Below are 15,400 nucleotides of genomic sequence, written 5' to 3' on the forward strand. Positions count from 1 at the left end.
TATGCATGCGATGCAATGCAAATATGTAATTAATCAACATCAATCGTGACTCGTAAAATACGACGTACGCCTCTTGAGTTAACGAGCTAGTTCTAATGACGACCGTACTTAGGCTACATATACACGTTGTCGGATAAGGCGCTATCTCCCAACAAATTATTTTAGTTATTTAAACCAACGGTGTTTCTTTATTCCATTCTTTCCATTTAATCTTTATTCGGAATAGGGCATCATTATCTATTTAGTAAACTAATTATTCTTGAGCTACAAAAATTATAGTGAGTACCTAACATTGCTAGGAGCCTACTGTAAAAATTTCAGATTCAATACTATTAACAATTTCCCACAGAAACTCCTACAAGTTCTCCTTTTAACAATATTAAGCATTTTTAAAATAATTAGGGCAACCCTAAAAACATACGGAACCTATGTGAACAAAATACCCTATCGGATAGACCATGATTTTAGAAACTCAACGGAACTGGTTTGGCATTTTTATGATTTTTCTACTATTTATTTTTAAATTTGGAAGAGCACTGGCTTAACAAAAACTAACACAAAAAGAACAAGGACCCGAGCGGACGCTAACTGGCCCAGCGGTCCAATGTTCATGCGCGGTCAAGAGGGGGCCAGCGGCCCATGCGGGTGTGCGGCCCAGCGTGATGGGGCGGTGGCCCAGCAGCGGCAGCCACAGGCCGGCCCATGTGCGGGATCGACAACGGCCTAGCTGGCGCGCGGCAGCAGCCTAGGCGGGGCGAGCAGCGGTCGGCCCAGCGAGGGACAGGCGCGGCCCAACGGGGGCGGGCGGCAATGACCGGCCGGCCCAGCTGTAGGCAGCCAACGGCCCACGCGCGGCACAGCAAGCAGGCCGGCCCACACGGCCAGGGCCAGATAGCAGCGGCGCCAAATTGCATTGAGACCCTCGTACTTTACTTAAATCAGCTCGCAGGACACACATACTATTCCCTTATGTCACGTATTTTGCACCGAGGACCCTGTATAATATCTCAGCTTGGATTCTTACCCTCCTCTTCCCATCTCTTCACACGAGCAGATCACCAGGGGCGGCATCGACGGCTCAGAGCTGCGGGCGGCCATGGCGGTTGCGCGGCGTGGTGCGGCGCAGCGGATGGAACGGCGAGGACATGGGGCGCGGGCGCACGGACAGGGCACGTCAGCCCAGCGCTCAGCTGCGGCAGCCGTGGGAGCTCGAGGCGGCAACGGCGCACACGGAAGCGGAGCAGCAACGTGGGCTTCGAGCGCGGACGACGCTCCAGGCGCAGCGTGGAGCTCACGCGGAGGTGGGGGCAGCGCAGACGCCGGCGAGGTGCTACGGTTGCGGAGCTGGGACGATGGCTCCTGCGTGGGACCAAGGGGCTGGCGCGACCATGGCGCAGCAAGGTCCACAACATCGACGAGTAGACCAGGAGCCGGGTGCAGCAACACGACACGGGTTTGCCTTCGTGTGCGGTGTCTGGCACCAGAGCAGCGGCGATTAGAGCGAGGAAAAAGGGTGGCGGCGCTGCTGTTGTTGGGAGCGAGGAGATGCGCGGTCACGACGAAGCCACCAGGCCACGGCGCGAACCAAAGCGGAGGAGGCGCCGTGGGTAGAGCGGCAGTTCTAGCATGAACCGGAGCTCGGTGGGGTGGCTCAGATGCGCTGGCTGGCGTGTGACGCTGCACTGGCGATTTCAGAGGAGCAGCGGCACTACGGAGCATGGCGGTAGCAGCTTAGTGGCAGAGGAAAAGAGAGGGAGGAGCAGGGAGTTGGGCAAGCAACGGGGACAAGAAGGACGGCGCTGCAGCAAGTTCAGCCAACTTTCATTAAGGCATTCGTAGAGAAAAGGACGCACGGGAGAAAGATAGCGCGAATCAAGGCCTCAGAGGCAAAAGGACAGGCGAGGACAAAGACAAGACAATAAAGGCAGCAGCAGCAAGCTAGGATGGCCGACCAGCATGCCTGGCAGAGGGAACAGTGGCGCAGCGACAAAACAAAGACAGATAGAGACACGACAGATAGGGACACTGGTTAAAAGAAGACAGAGGAACAGTGGGAAGGAGTAATACTTGACTAATGACTTCACCTGGATGAAAGACTAGATAAGTAACTCGCTAAGCTAGCTCGTAAGCCCAACAAGAAACTATTAGTCTCTGACATGCGGCTGCTCTTCTACGATGCGTCACCGTTTATTAATTTAAATAATTTGCAACGTCTAGACACAGAAAAATTTCAACAAAGCTTGAATTTAAATTTGATTCAAAAGCTATATATATATACATATATATATATATACATATATATATATACATATATATATATATATATATCGTTCTATTTATTAATGTATTTTATTTTATTTATAAAAGTTACTTTTCATACTTAATCTAACAGAACAAACCGTTGGCTACCATCGTCGTTCGACATTCCTAAATATTTTTACGCACGGCGTGATTGAACTTGGACGTTTATTCGAGTCCGCAAAACTGGGCCGCATAGGATTCGCGTATCGCGTCGAATATGTTTTAAATTTAAAACCCGAGAAACTCGTTTCGAAAATTTTTCTTAGACCTAAATCGCGGTGCTAACATGCTCGTAACACCAGGGGTGTTACATTTCCCAAGACTTTCCTTACCTTGGCTATTTTCCTTGGTAGGTGTTACATTTCCCAAGACTTGGTTCCTTAGCTTGGCTATTTTCCTTGGTATCTTTCCAAAATATAAGGCGTCATTTGATGACAATGGTGTACTTCTTAAAACTAGCTTTCATCCTAGCTAGCAAAACAAAAGATAAACTAGACTCTTTAATAGTTTCTTCCCTGCAATCTATGGCTCCTAAATATAATTCCTCTATATTTAAATATATGTTACCATTGACTCTTTGCTCAAACTTTGTTCTAGTATTTATTTCATTCCTTAGTTAAGTACCATGCCGCCTTGTATGTTTGTCTATTTGTACAGATATTTTTAGGAAAGACAAATAGTCACACCAATGAAAAAAGTCATGGTGTCATAAGGGACCAATCTAGCCCAGATGATGACCAATTATACATTTAAAAATAGGTGAGGTCATTAAAAACTATTCCATCCGTCCCCAAAAAATATAAATCTCATCTCCCCTGAAGTAAAAAAATCTCAAGTTTGACTATATTTATAGAAAAAATATGAATATTTATATTTTCAAATATATTTATTATGAAAAATATATATTTCATGCTTAGTCTAATGATACTTAGTAGGTATAATAAATATTATTATTTTATATATATATTTGGTCAAACTTGATATTATTTGACTCATCAGGAAGCGAGAGTTACATTCTTTTTTGGGGTGAGTGAGTATTAGCACTATATACTGTAATCTTTTGTCCAAATTTTCAAAATTCGTCGGCTGACCAAGTGGCAATAGCTGTAGCCGCACCCCGGGTGCATAAACATAGATTTCAAGAGTATTGTTCCTTCTTTGATCATGATTAGTGGATATTATTACTTGCTGCTCAAAGATTGCAAATGTGTATGATGAATAACCTTGAAATGCATATGCACCTTACTACCTCCGTCCATAAAAGAATAGAATTATGAGAACTGTGCCGTTCAAACTAACTCAAGTTTTGACTAAGTTTATAGTAAATAGTATTAGTTTTTATGTCTCTAAATAAATTTATTATAAAAATGTATTCCATAACTAATCTAATGATAGTTATTTTGTCTCATGAGTATTAATACCTTTTCATATAATATTAGTCAAAGTTTAAACTATTTGACTCCTCGAAATATGAGAATTGCATTCTTTTGTGAACGGATGGAATATAAAACAAAGGAGACTGAGGGTGTACTTACTCTATGTTTAGAAATCATTATTGTTTGAAATAGACACATATTTGGAAGAAATTATGCCATGTTCCTCCAAGCCATTCCCTTTAATAATTTTTTTTTAAAAAAACAAACGAATGGCCCATGATCCATGGATAGCTGGCTAGCATATGTTGGAGACAATACACAATCAAACACAAAGATTTGCTTGGTTACACTGATGCTGGTCACTGTAGCGCAAGATGACAAGAGATGATGTAACGACTGAGGGTATGTTTGGAACGCAGGAATTTCACATGAATCACACAGAAATTTTACAGGAATTAGTTCAACTTCACAGGAAAAACACAGGAATAGAAAAAAAATCCCGCATTCCAAACAGACCCTGAGAGAGGTATTTCTCTTTCTGAATTCTAATGCATGCCTTTGTTTTCATCAAGAATACAAAACTCCGAATTGAAGATGATGCAGATGGAGGAGATCATGTGCGATCCACGAACCACGATCGATGGTGCCATAGAAAACATAGGGGGGAATTCCCTGTAAGGAATTAAAAAAAATCGTAATCTCTTGTGAGCCGCTGAAAAAGTTCGGTGAATTTCAGCGTCACTATTTCAACATTTTTTTTTTCTCTTCATGCCACTGCCGTCAGATTAGGTCCTAACGGTGTTAAACTACAGGTGTGAAAAGTCAAAAATATCCTTAAGTCTAAATATATCATTAATTTTTTTGAGCATCTTAACGACTTCAAATGAAAAAACTCAAAACTAGAAAGTTGTAGATCTCGTCGAGATCTATAATTTTCATATAGAAAATTTTCTTCTTTTAATACCGCAAAAAGATATGATTTTTCTAAGATATATTAATCATATCAAATTATATCTTTTTTTTAGAATTAAATGAAGATAATTTTTATATGAAAATTATAGATCTCGATGAGATCTACAACTTTCTAGTTTTGAGTTTTTTCATTTAAAGTCGTTAAGATGCTCAAAAAATTAATGACATATTTAGACTTAAGGGTATTTTTGACTTTTTATACCTGCAGTTTGATACTGTTAGAGCCCAATCTAACGGCAATAGTATAGAGGGCAATAAAAAATTATAGCAGTGACGCTAAAATCCGCTGAACTTTTCCAGTGACTCACAAGAAATTACGATCTTTTTATACAGCTCACACGGATTCCCCAAAACATAGTACGTGTACGAACAAGTATATATAAAACTGAAAGCATAGTACGTGTACAAACAAGTATATAAAAAACTAAAGGATAAGATAGCCCACAGCAAGTCAGGTAAGCTGCACGCCGATTGCCTTTTGCAGATGTGACCAAGGCAGATGATATATGAATTATTATCGCCATGTTGGCTTAGCTTATAAATTATATTTTTTAATTAACTAATAATATTTTTTCTCTACAATAAATCAGTCAACAATACTTTCAGCCATAGATTATCAGCCAAACAAACACTAATGATGCCCTATGTTACAAGACAAAATTTTAACACATTTTTTTGTGTACAGACCGTCAAAGTTTTAAAGCTTGATTGCACAAATTTATGCTAAATCAAGATTCGTCTAAGAAAGAAAGAGAATATAGTATTAATGATTTGAAAGCTTTTAAAGTTTTGTAGCACTCATCACTGATCGTAAAGTAAAATCTAAATTGAAATGGAGAGAATATTTGATAGCATGTACTTAATGAATGCACAGACAGATATGTATGCAGCTGAATTAAAGCAGCTTTACATGAAAACAGCAATCTAATCAGCTTTGTTTTGCCACACTAAGCCTGTATTATATTGCCTAATGCAAGCTAATGGTGATTACTTACACTCAATTGCCGAACAATATAAAATATCGCTGCTTAGCCGCCACTACTGGATACAGGATATTTGCCGAGTGCCTAGGGGCACTCAGCGAAGCCCCAAAAACACTTGGCAAAGGGTTTGTCGAGTGTTACACTCGGCAAACTTGTTAACGGCAAACGCTAGTTTGCTGAGTGTTTTCTGTCGGTCAACTTCGTCAAAAAAACACTCAGGCAAACTTTTTTTAAAAATAAAATAAAAAAAGGCACACCAGGGAAGAAGGGAGGGCCCCACCACGCCGCACCACCACCATCCACGCCGCCACCACCACGCCGAGGGAAGAAGGGAGGGCCCCACCACGCCGCACCACCATCGCGCCACCAGCAAAGCCGCCTCCTCGAGCCGCTCGCCACAGCGACGTCGTCATCCGCGACCATCGCGGGCTCCTACTCCGCCACGCCGCTGAGCTGCGACTCCCTCGCCGCGGCCACCTCTGCTCGCCGTCACCAGGAAGCCGTGGTGTCGAGCCTCCACCGCCGTGCCATCCACCTCGACGAGCCTCGCCCAAGCCCGTCCTCGCCAGCGCCGCACGTCGCCTGTTCCTTCCTCGTGGAGCTGCGAACACCGACGAGCACGCCACCGGATCCGCCGCTCCTCCCTCCGCCACCACCACCACGCCTGTCACCGCCGGATCTAGAGAGGGAGGGCCAGGAGGGGGGCGGTGCTGTCGGATCTAGAGAGGGAGGGCCGGGAGGGGGGGCGGCGCAGCCAGATCCGGGAGAGGGAGGGCGGGCCGCGCCGACGAGGGAGGAGGGGAGGGCGGGCCGCTCCGGCGCCGGAGAGGGAGGAGGGGAGGGCGGGGCCGCGCCGGCATCGAGAGGGAGGAGGGGAGGGCGGGGCCGCGCCGACGCCGAGAGGGAGGAGGGGAGGAGGGGAGGGCGGGGCCGCGCCGACGCCAAGAGGGAAGAGGTGGCGGCGTGTGCGCGTGCGTGGAGAAGGGGAGGGGGTGCTGGTGGTGGGAGGAGAGAGAAGGGGTGGGGACGGGAGGGCGGGTAGGGTGCTGGACGCGGTTAGGTTAAGTAGATATTTTTGTTGTTTGCCGAGTGTCCCAGATGGGGCACTCGGCAAAGTTTTTTTTTAATTTTTTTCTTCTCCAACTTTTTTTTGCCGAGTGTTTTACATTTGAGTACTCGGCAAAGTTTTTTTTATTTTTTTTTCTTCTCCTTCTTTTTCAGAAAAAAAGATTTTATTTTTGTTTGTCGAGTGTATTTTTTTAACACTCGGCAAACAACCTCTTTGCCGAGTGTTTTTGTTTTGACACTCGGCAAAACGTCATGTTTGCCGAGTGTTTTTAGCGCGGCACTCGGCAAAGAACTTGTTCGCCGAGTGCCCGAGGAAATACACTCGGCAAATATAAAAACACTCGGTAAATTTAAGGATTCCGGTAGTGCGCATGCTACATTTGGGAAACAGTATTGCCTAGCACTAGTTGCTGCTGGTCAAGTTTTGGAAACCACAAGGTTTTCTTATTGTAAAGGAGATGCATTGCGGCATTACGGCTGAGATGCTGAGTCAGCTATGTGTACGTGCAGATGCTTTACTGTGTTTTTGTCGGCTTGACCTCAGACAGTCACTCACCAACAGCTGTCGAGTGATGGTGAAAATCTGTCGTTGCATGCTGATTGTAGTTGAAGGGTTTAATAATGTCAGCTCACCATTCTTCTTGCTGGAAACAAGTCAGTTCATCAGCTGCTAAATGTTGGCGAGTTGTTGATTATATATGCATGTTATCAAGTACACCCCCTCCTAATTCATAGCTAAATGACATTCTTTTTGCTGTCCAATTTCATAGCTAGAATGACACTCTTTTTGGACGGAGGGTGCATGCTTGATCATTTAATATACTCTCTACATTTCAAATTATAAATTGTTTTGACTTTTTCAAGTATATAGTTTTTGTTATGCACTTAGATATACACCATGTCTAGGCACATAATAAAAACTATTATGAAAAGTCAAAACGACTTACAATTTAGAAAGGGTGTCAGATAATAACTTATAAGAATTATAGATAGTCTACAAAACATACTTTGATTACTGGATTTCTAACAAACATATTTTGGAAGTATTTTCTGACACAAAATAATCTATTGATCATGTAGTCACCTAAAAACATACTCATATATGTGCTTCTATAAATTCGTAAAAATATATTCATTATTAAGCTAAAAGGGTGTAATTGACCATACATTTTAGGAAAACACTTACTTGGTTTATTACTAGAAATTAATGTAATTCCTCCTCCTCCTCCTCGTACAATGCATACAGTGCTCATCAGAACATTGCATGGAGCTTTGCTCTAGTAACGCCATAGTTTCTCGAATACACATACTGAAAAGGACATATGAAATGACATAATGTGGCATCATTATTATTCTTTTTGTTAGGCATAAAATTCCTATAGCAAATCTTAGAGCATTTCATGCAGCTGTTAAAGAAAAGCCTTTTGTTATTACATGGCTGAACACACTTAATGGAGATTCCTATCAGTCAAGAAAACATTAAACAACCAAGGAGATGTGTTAAAAATAACCTATCGCAACTCCCACATGCCTTAATTTGGAAGTATCTTTCTCAGTCACTAGGTGTTGCTGGTCAATTTTTAGAAACAACTAGGTTTACTTTTCTGAAAAAGGAGATGCATTAACGTGCATGATGATGAGCGTAAGTGCTAACCTAGGACAGTGCTATTTGTTTATTGTAAACCGGGACCAAATGGTGGCTGGTGTCTAGTGTTTAGTGTAGTGGTGGTGTGTGCGGCTCCCTTCTTATAATATATCATATATCATAGTACAATGCACTCCGACCACATGCTTTGCTTTGCTTTGGCCCCAATAGCTGTTACATCGTGGTACGGATAATCACTGGACAGCTCGTCGTTCAGGAGATTCATTCATAATCACTACGCTCTTTTATGCACATCTTTTGTTTTGTGACTATAATGACCTTGCATTGAGCTGTTGTTTTTGCATTCATGGTACTCCCTTTAGTCAAGAAAGCATGACTGTTTTTTTTAATATATGACACTGAGGACAAGCTAATTAATTAGTTTAGAGGAGGGATTGGAGTAGTAACCATCGAAATCCTTCAGATTGAAATTAATTCTTTTTAGTGAAAAATAGTTTTGAACGGCATCATACTTCATTACCATGTGTAGTATTCATTCAAAAAGAAATGCAACAAAAGCAACTACGGATACAAACCTAGCTCTTCTTTTCTTTTGCCAGTCTTAATTACAACAGGATTTTTGCATAGAGATATCGCTATCTTACTTTAGAGAACATGCCAGGTGGCACTGCCGGAGCCTGCCCGAGCTCGTTGACAAAGCGCAAAGGAAAAAAAAAAAATGTATTGTAGAGAAATATTATATCTTTTTAGACAAATATTGCACAATAATCGTCCTGGCTCTTAAAAGTTTCTGGCTCCGCGCACTGCCAGATGGCTAAGGGCACGCACAAGACAAGCATGTATAGGCATTAGCTCCAGACTAAGCTAGGCTCCACGTTTGTAAGAAGAAGGGGGGAAAAGAAGACTACCATTCATCCATACATGTATAATTCCTCATGTCTCATCGCCTTGCAACTGCAGAGGAAAGAGGGCATGCATGCAACACTTTTTCTCTTTTCTCTTCCTCCCAAGGCACAATTCTCTCTGTCAAAATGCATTCTTGAGTGTTTTCTTCTGCTGTGTGTTATGTATGGGCACTGTACTGTGACCATTTGTGAGACCAGCAAACCGAGTGACATGGAATCTTGATGCAGAGGCGGAGGTTGGGGCAGCACGCCAACATGGCATGTTGGGGACGCCCTAAAACATGCAAGCAGATGCAACAATGGACGAAGACATGACATGGCATAGATAAGGAAAAGGCATGCAGAACAGAACTGTAATTATTCTAGGTGTTTTCCTGTTTGAATGGCACAAATTTGATGATTATTCAAACAAAGGATACACAAAGGTAGAACAAATTGCACACACAAATATACAAGCAAAGCTATTTCATCGTGGCAGGAAAACATTAAACAAGATCAGGTTACAGTACGTACACCTCCCCAAGTTTACAGCATCGGGTAACAGCTTACAAAAGAGAGACGGCTACACCTCCTCAAGTTTAGTAAGTCTTTCACACAAGAGTGGAAAAATAAAGCATGAAAGCATGCATGCATGCATGCTCAGGTGTTACTGGTGGTGGATCTAAAAGGAAAAGAAACAAAAACTCAGGTTGCCTCCATGGCATGCCTTATGCCTTTCAAGTTTAAACAAACCATAGGATCTCAAGGAAACACCACATAAGCTTGAGATAATCGGAGTACAGATTCCAGATACAGATGACTTCATGCAGAGAGCATTTCAATTCGGAGGACTGTTATGGCCAATGCTGGGGCTATGACCTGGAGTGGTAGACTCGGTCTGAGTAGCAGTCTCCTGCAGAACACTCCTTGGGGTGCACGGAGGATGCACGCTGCTGATAGGTGCCCTCATCACTTCCAGCTTCCTAGCATGAGCTGGCACAGAGAGCTGCAGCAAGAAGATAGCACTGAGAAGCAACATGAACACAACAATGATTTTCGACGAAATGGCCATGAAGTTTACAAGGAAAAATATGGTGGTTGCTAGTTTGGAGTGGGATTAGGGGGCTGAGAACTCGGTAGACAAGTTACTTGCAGCTACTCACAGCTAAGACTGCCTCACCTCTTGAGCCAGCTCCCTTCTTTATATACGCAGGTTGTAAGTTGTATCACTAATTTAGTTCAAAAGGTGTACTTTAAAAGGAGATGACTAATGGGAGGACCACAGCAATCGCCAGCCAATTGTTCAGCAATTGGATACCAGTACCTTTTCTTTTTTTACAAATCCTACGCCAGGGGAACACCTTTTCCTAATACGGTTTTATTCTAAGAAATATATCTAAGCTTCACCTGCCTGAATACATACTTTATACAGTGATATTTATAATCAGGGTTGTTTAAAATTGGAAAAGGTCCATTTTTTGCCCTCCAACTATGGCTGCAGTTTTGTTCTAGCCCCCTAACTCGAAAACCAGACACGCGCAGTCCCTTAACTCTTAAAACCAGTTAAAATTGGCCCTCGCGCCCATTCGAAAGCGGTTTTTGCACAGTAAACCCGCCACGACCCCGTCTGTCAGGCCTTTCCCTCTCACCGCCAGGTTGGGACCACCTGTCATCCCCCTCCCTCTCTTCGCGGGCCCCGCCTGTCAGGCCTTTCCCCAACCTCCCGCCCTGTATGGCTGCGAGCTCGCGCGTGCGGGTGCGTGCGCCGGGGAGTGGCGCAGGGCGCCCGTGGCCTGCCTCGGCAGTGCCCGGAGACGGGGTCGCCGGAGCTTCCAGCAGCGGCGCAAACGGCGTCGCCATGGGGCGGAATTGGGGAGAGCTCAGTGGCTCACCACGAGCTGCACGGGGTCCGTGGCCAACGCCATAACCAGTTAACCACTGAGGAACAGGTAGCGCGGGTCGACGGAGGAGTAGCGGCGTGCGTTCACTGCAGACGCTGGGCCAGCATGTGCGAATGGTAATGACGAGTGGTGCTCACCTTCCTCACCGTCGGCCTGGTCCCCACTCGCTCGCTCATCCACGCTGCCTCATCGCAGAGCCGCAAGCAGCACGGCCGCGTCGCGTGTGCCCGTGGCCAGCCTGCTCTGGGCTCCCTTCGGCCGAGAAGAGGCTAGCCTCGGGGACGCTGAGGCCAAGCACAGCTCGCCGGCTCTCAACACGAGCGTCGCGCGAGCTCTCACGGGCAGGGCAGCCACCGACGTGGATATCCGGCCATGGGTCACCTCCGGCCGAGCTACGGCCACCCCCGATTGCGCCTGGGCCGGCCACGCCCACGTCGGGGAGCAGCCGCACTGGGGCCACGTTGCAGCCGCGCCGGTGGCCAACAGTACCTCGCGCTACCATGACTGGGGCCCTGGGCCACCGCGTTGCCGCCCTACAGCCAATCACCCCGCCGATGACGACCTGGACCTAGCCGCTCCGTTCGGCACCAGCTCGGCCAAGCTCCCCTATGACACGACCTGTGCTTCCTTGTCTCCATCCTCCCTTCCCTTTCTGTGCCAAGCCAGCAGCACAGCCGAGCAACTCGCCGCCGCAGCCATTGCCGCGGACGGTCACCACCGCACCACCTCCACCAGTTCTCTGACCAAACAGATCACACGGTGAGCATCCCCATCCCTCCAAGACTCTCTCTGGTTCCATGCCCAGCTCGCCGAGCAGGCTGCAACGCACGCTCGGCACCCCTTCCCTCCCAGTGCGCACGCACAGCGAAGCAAGCAGCAGGCGGCCGTGCTCTGCTTTGCTCTTGTTAGCTTGATGATGTCACTCTAACGTCATGCACACTTTATGGCGGCAGGCGAGCTCTGCTCGGTCAAACAGAGAAGAGCGCCCCTGAGCTCTCCCCAATCCCGCCCATGGCGACGCCGCTTGCGCCGCTGCCGGAAGCTCCAGCGACCCCCGTCTCCGGGCACTGCCGAGGCAGGCCACGGGCGCCCCTGCCACTCCCCGACGCATGCACCCGCACACACGAGCGCGCAGCCGTACAGGGCGGAAGGTTGGGGAAAGGCCTGACAGGCGAGGCCCACGAAGAGAGGGAGGGGATGACAGGTGGTCGCAACCTGGCGGTGAGAGGGAAAGGCCTGACAGGCGGGGTCGTGCGCGGGTTTTCTGTGCGGAATCCGCTTTCGAATGGACGCGAGGGCCAATTTTAACTAATTTTGAGAGTTAAGGGACTACGTATGTCTAGTTTTCGAGTTATAGGCCTAGAACAAAACTGCAGCCACAGTTAAACGGACTTTTTCCTTTAAAATTCACTCCCTTCTCCTCGGACGAGAGCATTCGGGGACTCGTGGTTGTTCCGCGGGCTGACATCTGGCGCGATTTTTTTTTTAGAAACAGCCTCGTACTTTCTGGGAACTAACATGCGGTCCAGTCAATAGTTCCTGCGCGGTGCGCGTGTTGGAATTTGGTCATGTAAACCCCTGATGGAAATTTTATTCTAACGTGAAGAAGAGAAAATTGGAGACTTGCTCTTTTTTCATAACCCTGAAGATTTTGCAGAGAGCCCCTCGCCCGGCCCGAACCCTGAGCCCCTCCTCCTTCCTCTCTCTCTCTCTCCTTTCTCTCTCTTCTCCCAACCATCGATGCACCGCTCCCTCGGCTCTCTCTCTCGCCTCCGGAAGCGCCAGCGCCGGCCCCCTCCGCATCCTCCTCACCTGCGCAGGCCCCTGCTCCTCCCCACGGCTCCCGTGCGGAAGGGCCACATGCTCCGAGATGGGGCGGCCGAGAGCCATGCCTGGCATGCCGCCGCCGCCGCGCCATGGCGGGCCAACCGGCTGGCCAGCGCAGCCGTCCCCAGGCCGGGCGAGCTGGCTGCTGGCCGACCGCCGCCGCGCGGATCGACCGTAGCAGCAGCTCAATACCGCGCTCATCCCGGGCCGGGATGGGCCTGAATGCGGGCTCGATTCGTCTCCGTCCGATCTACGCCGTCCGGTCGTTGTAGCTGCTGCTCCTTGTGTGGTCTGCAGATCGACGAGGTGCCTTGGATGTGTGTACATCTGTTCGATGACTAGGCGGTGACTGCCGCGACCGACGAGGCTGAGGTGAGTTCCGTTCTTTCCCATTTCTTCCGGCTATTCTTTCCTCGACCGACTTCTTCCCCTTGGTTGTTTCCGTTTTGCTCAGTATTTGATCTCGCCACGTGATCACAAACTTGAGCGCAATGCCTATGTAGTACTCGATGGGAATGTCCCCTGAACTTTGCATTATGAAGGGAGCAGGCAAACGGACATTAGAAATATCATTTGCTCTTCTATAAAAAAAATCAATTACTCCTGCATAACAAAAGTGTTATTTCCTACAGGAAAAAACATTGGCTTTGTCTTGCCCAGATTGGAATCTTTGGTTAACAGGCTAAGCAAGGCATCCAGAAGAACTGACTATGGCAGGAGTCCAAAGTGTTTCGGTTCTGCCGCCAACTAGAGGGGTTGTTGGAACTTCTGTATATACTGTATTACTTCGTGTGGATCATATGGTCAATCACTGTGTCTATACAAATTCCAATAAAATATGTAATACAATCACATGATGACAGGTTTCGAACCACATATAGCTGCATAACTTTTTTTTTGTTGAGGGGGCTGCATAACTTATTTTGGAGAGGAGTGTTGACAGTCACTTAACCCTCCTCTTCGTTGTAGGATTATGCCTATGTAGTACTGGATGGGAATGTCCCCTGAACTTCGCATTATGAAGGAAGCAGGGAAACGGACATTAGGAATAGCATTTGCTCTTCTATAAAAAAATCAATTACTCCTGTATAACAAAAGTGTTATTTCCTACAGGAAAAAACATTGGGGCTATCTTTAGTTCACCAGAATCCAAACTTTGGCACTATGCAAAAAGAAGATTCCCCGTTTCCCCGTCACATCAAACTTGCGGTATATGCATGGAGTACTAAATGTTGACGAAATCAAAAACTAATTGCACAGTTTGGTTGTACTTTACGAGACGAACGTTTTAAACCTAATTAGTCAACGATTGGACAATTATTGACAAATACAAACAAAACGCTACTGGCTTTGTCTTGCCCAGATTGGAATCTTTGGTTGACAGGCTAAGCAAGGCGTGGCATCAAGAAGAACTGAGTATGGCAGGAGTCCAAAGTGTTTCTTGTTGGAACTTCTGGTCCTGTGAAGGTAATTGTCTCATCTTTGATGACATCCCCAGCCGATTGGACCATTATCTGAGCATTTAATAAAATATATAGAAAAATGGTACTTGGTGCTTGGTGTTGTGCTTAGAGTACATGTAATCTATACTGTATAAGATGATATAAAGCAGGTCTTGTTGTTTGTTTGACTGGCGTACTTGCAGCTTGTGGCAAGGCTTAAGAATATGAGTTTTGCCAATGCCGCCTTTGACTCCCATCCAGATGGCGCCAAACAATTATCAGGTACTGCTTTATGATTTTTCTAGAGGACTATGCGGCTGATTTGCTATGATGTCGTTGATAAGGTTATACTCCTGACAGCTCTGCATTGTTAATTCTTTTTACAGTTCAGTCGAAGATAACTAATCAACAAAGGAAGGTCACAATACTTTTGCCTCTACCGGTTGCAACAAAGCGCTGATCGACATGTATGTGAGACCTGCAGCCTGTTCGCTTGGTCGTATTTGACTTATAAGCCATGGCTTATCAGCCAACAAACAATATTTTTCTCTTACACCAAATCAGCCAATAGTACTTTCAGCTATGTCTTATAAGCCAAACAAGCCCAAACGAACAGGGCGCTGCGACCGAAGTTCACCGCTCTTTTGGTTTATCTGTACCATTATACATCTACTGCGATGATCACTGAATATTTGGATCGGCCTTCTAAGCTACCAGTTATAGTGTTCGGTATGTAATTGATGGGTATGTAATTGATGGCTATGGTTGTCATGCATGTAGTGAAGAATCGTGTAGTCTATGGCTGAACAGAACTTGTGGTGTTTGCAAATGGTCCATGATTTGTACCAGGTATCAAATGACATGCTATCTTTACTCTTGTGCTATGCTAATATTGGTGATAGTTGTGCTTAGTACATTAGCCGTATCTATTGGTTATAATAAGTTGTTTTTCCTCAAATCATTGCAGGGCGCCCGAAGGGCGCCTGATGTTCTAGTATAAAATAAAAACTTTCGGGCGCCTGATGTTCTAGTATAAAATA

The 15,400-nt window shown here is 46.0% G+C and overlaps 1 long non-coding RNA gene across 2 annotated transcripts; it reads left to right on the top strand.

Annotated features, from left to right (window-relative positions):
* Positions 1–12,765: 12,765 nt before the first annotated feature.
* On the top strand, positions 12,766–15,283 carry LOC136520676 (uncharacterized). Of its 2 annotated transcripts, XR_010775317.1 has the most exons (5): positions 12,766–13,290; positions 13,551–14,127; positions 14,282–14,385; positions 14,564–14,642; positions 14,747–15,283. It is a non-coding gene; the product is annotated as an uncharacterized lncRNA (long non-coding RNA). The 2 variants fall into 2 exon arrangements; XR_010775316.1 differs by having other exon boundaries at positions 13,551–14,385.
* The last annotated feature ends 117 nt before the right edge of the window (positions 15,284–15,400 follow it).

The sequence above is a fragment of the Miscanthus floridulus genome, chromosome 18 (assembly GCF_019320115.1).
Source record: "Miscanthus floridulus cultivar M001 chromosome 18, ASM1932011v1, whole genome shotgun sequence".
NCBI lineage: Eukaryota > Viridiplantae > Streptophyta > Magnoliopsida > Poales > Poaceae > Miscanthus > Miscanthus floridulus.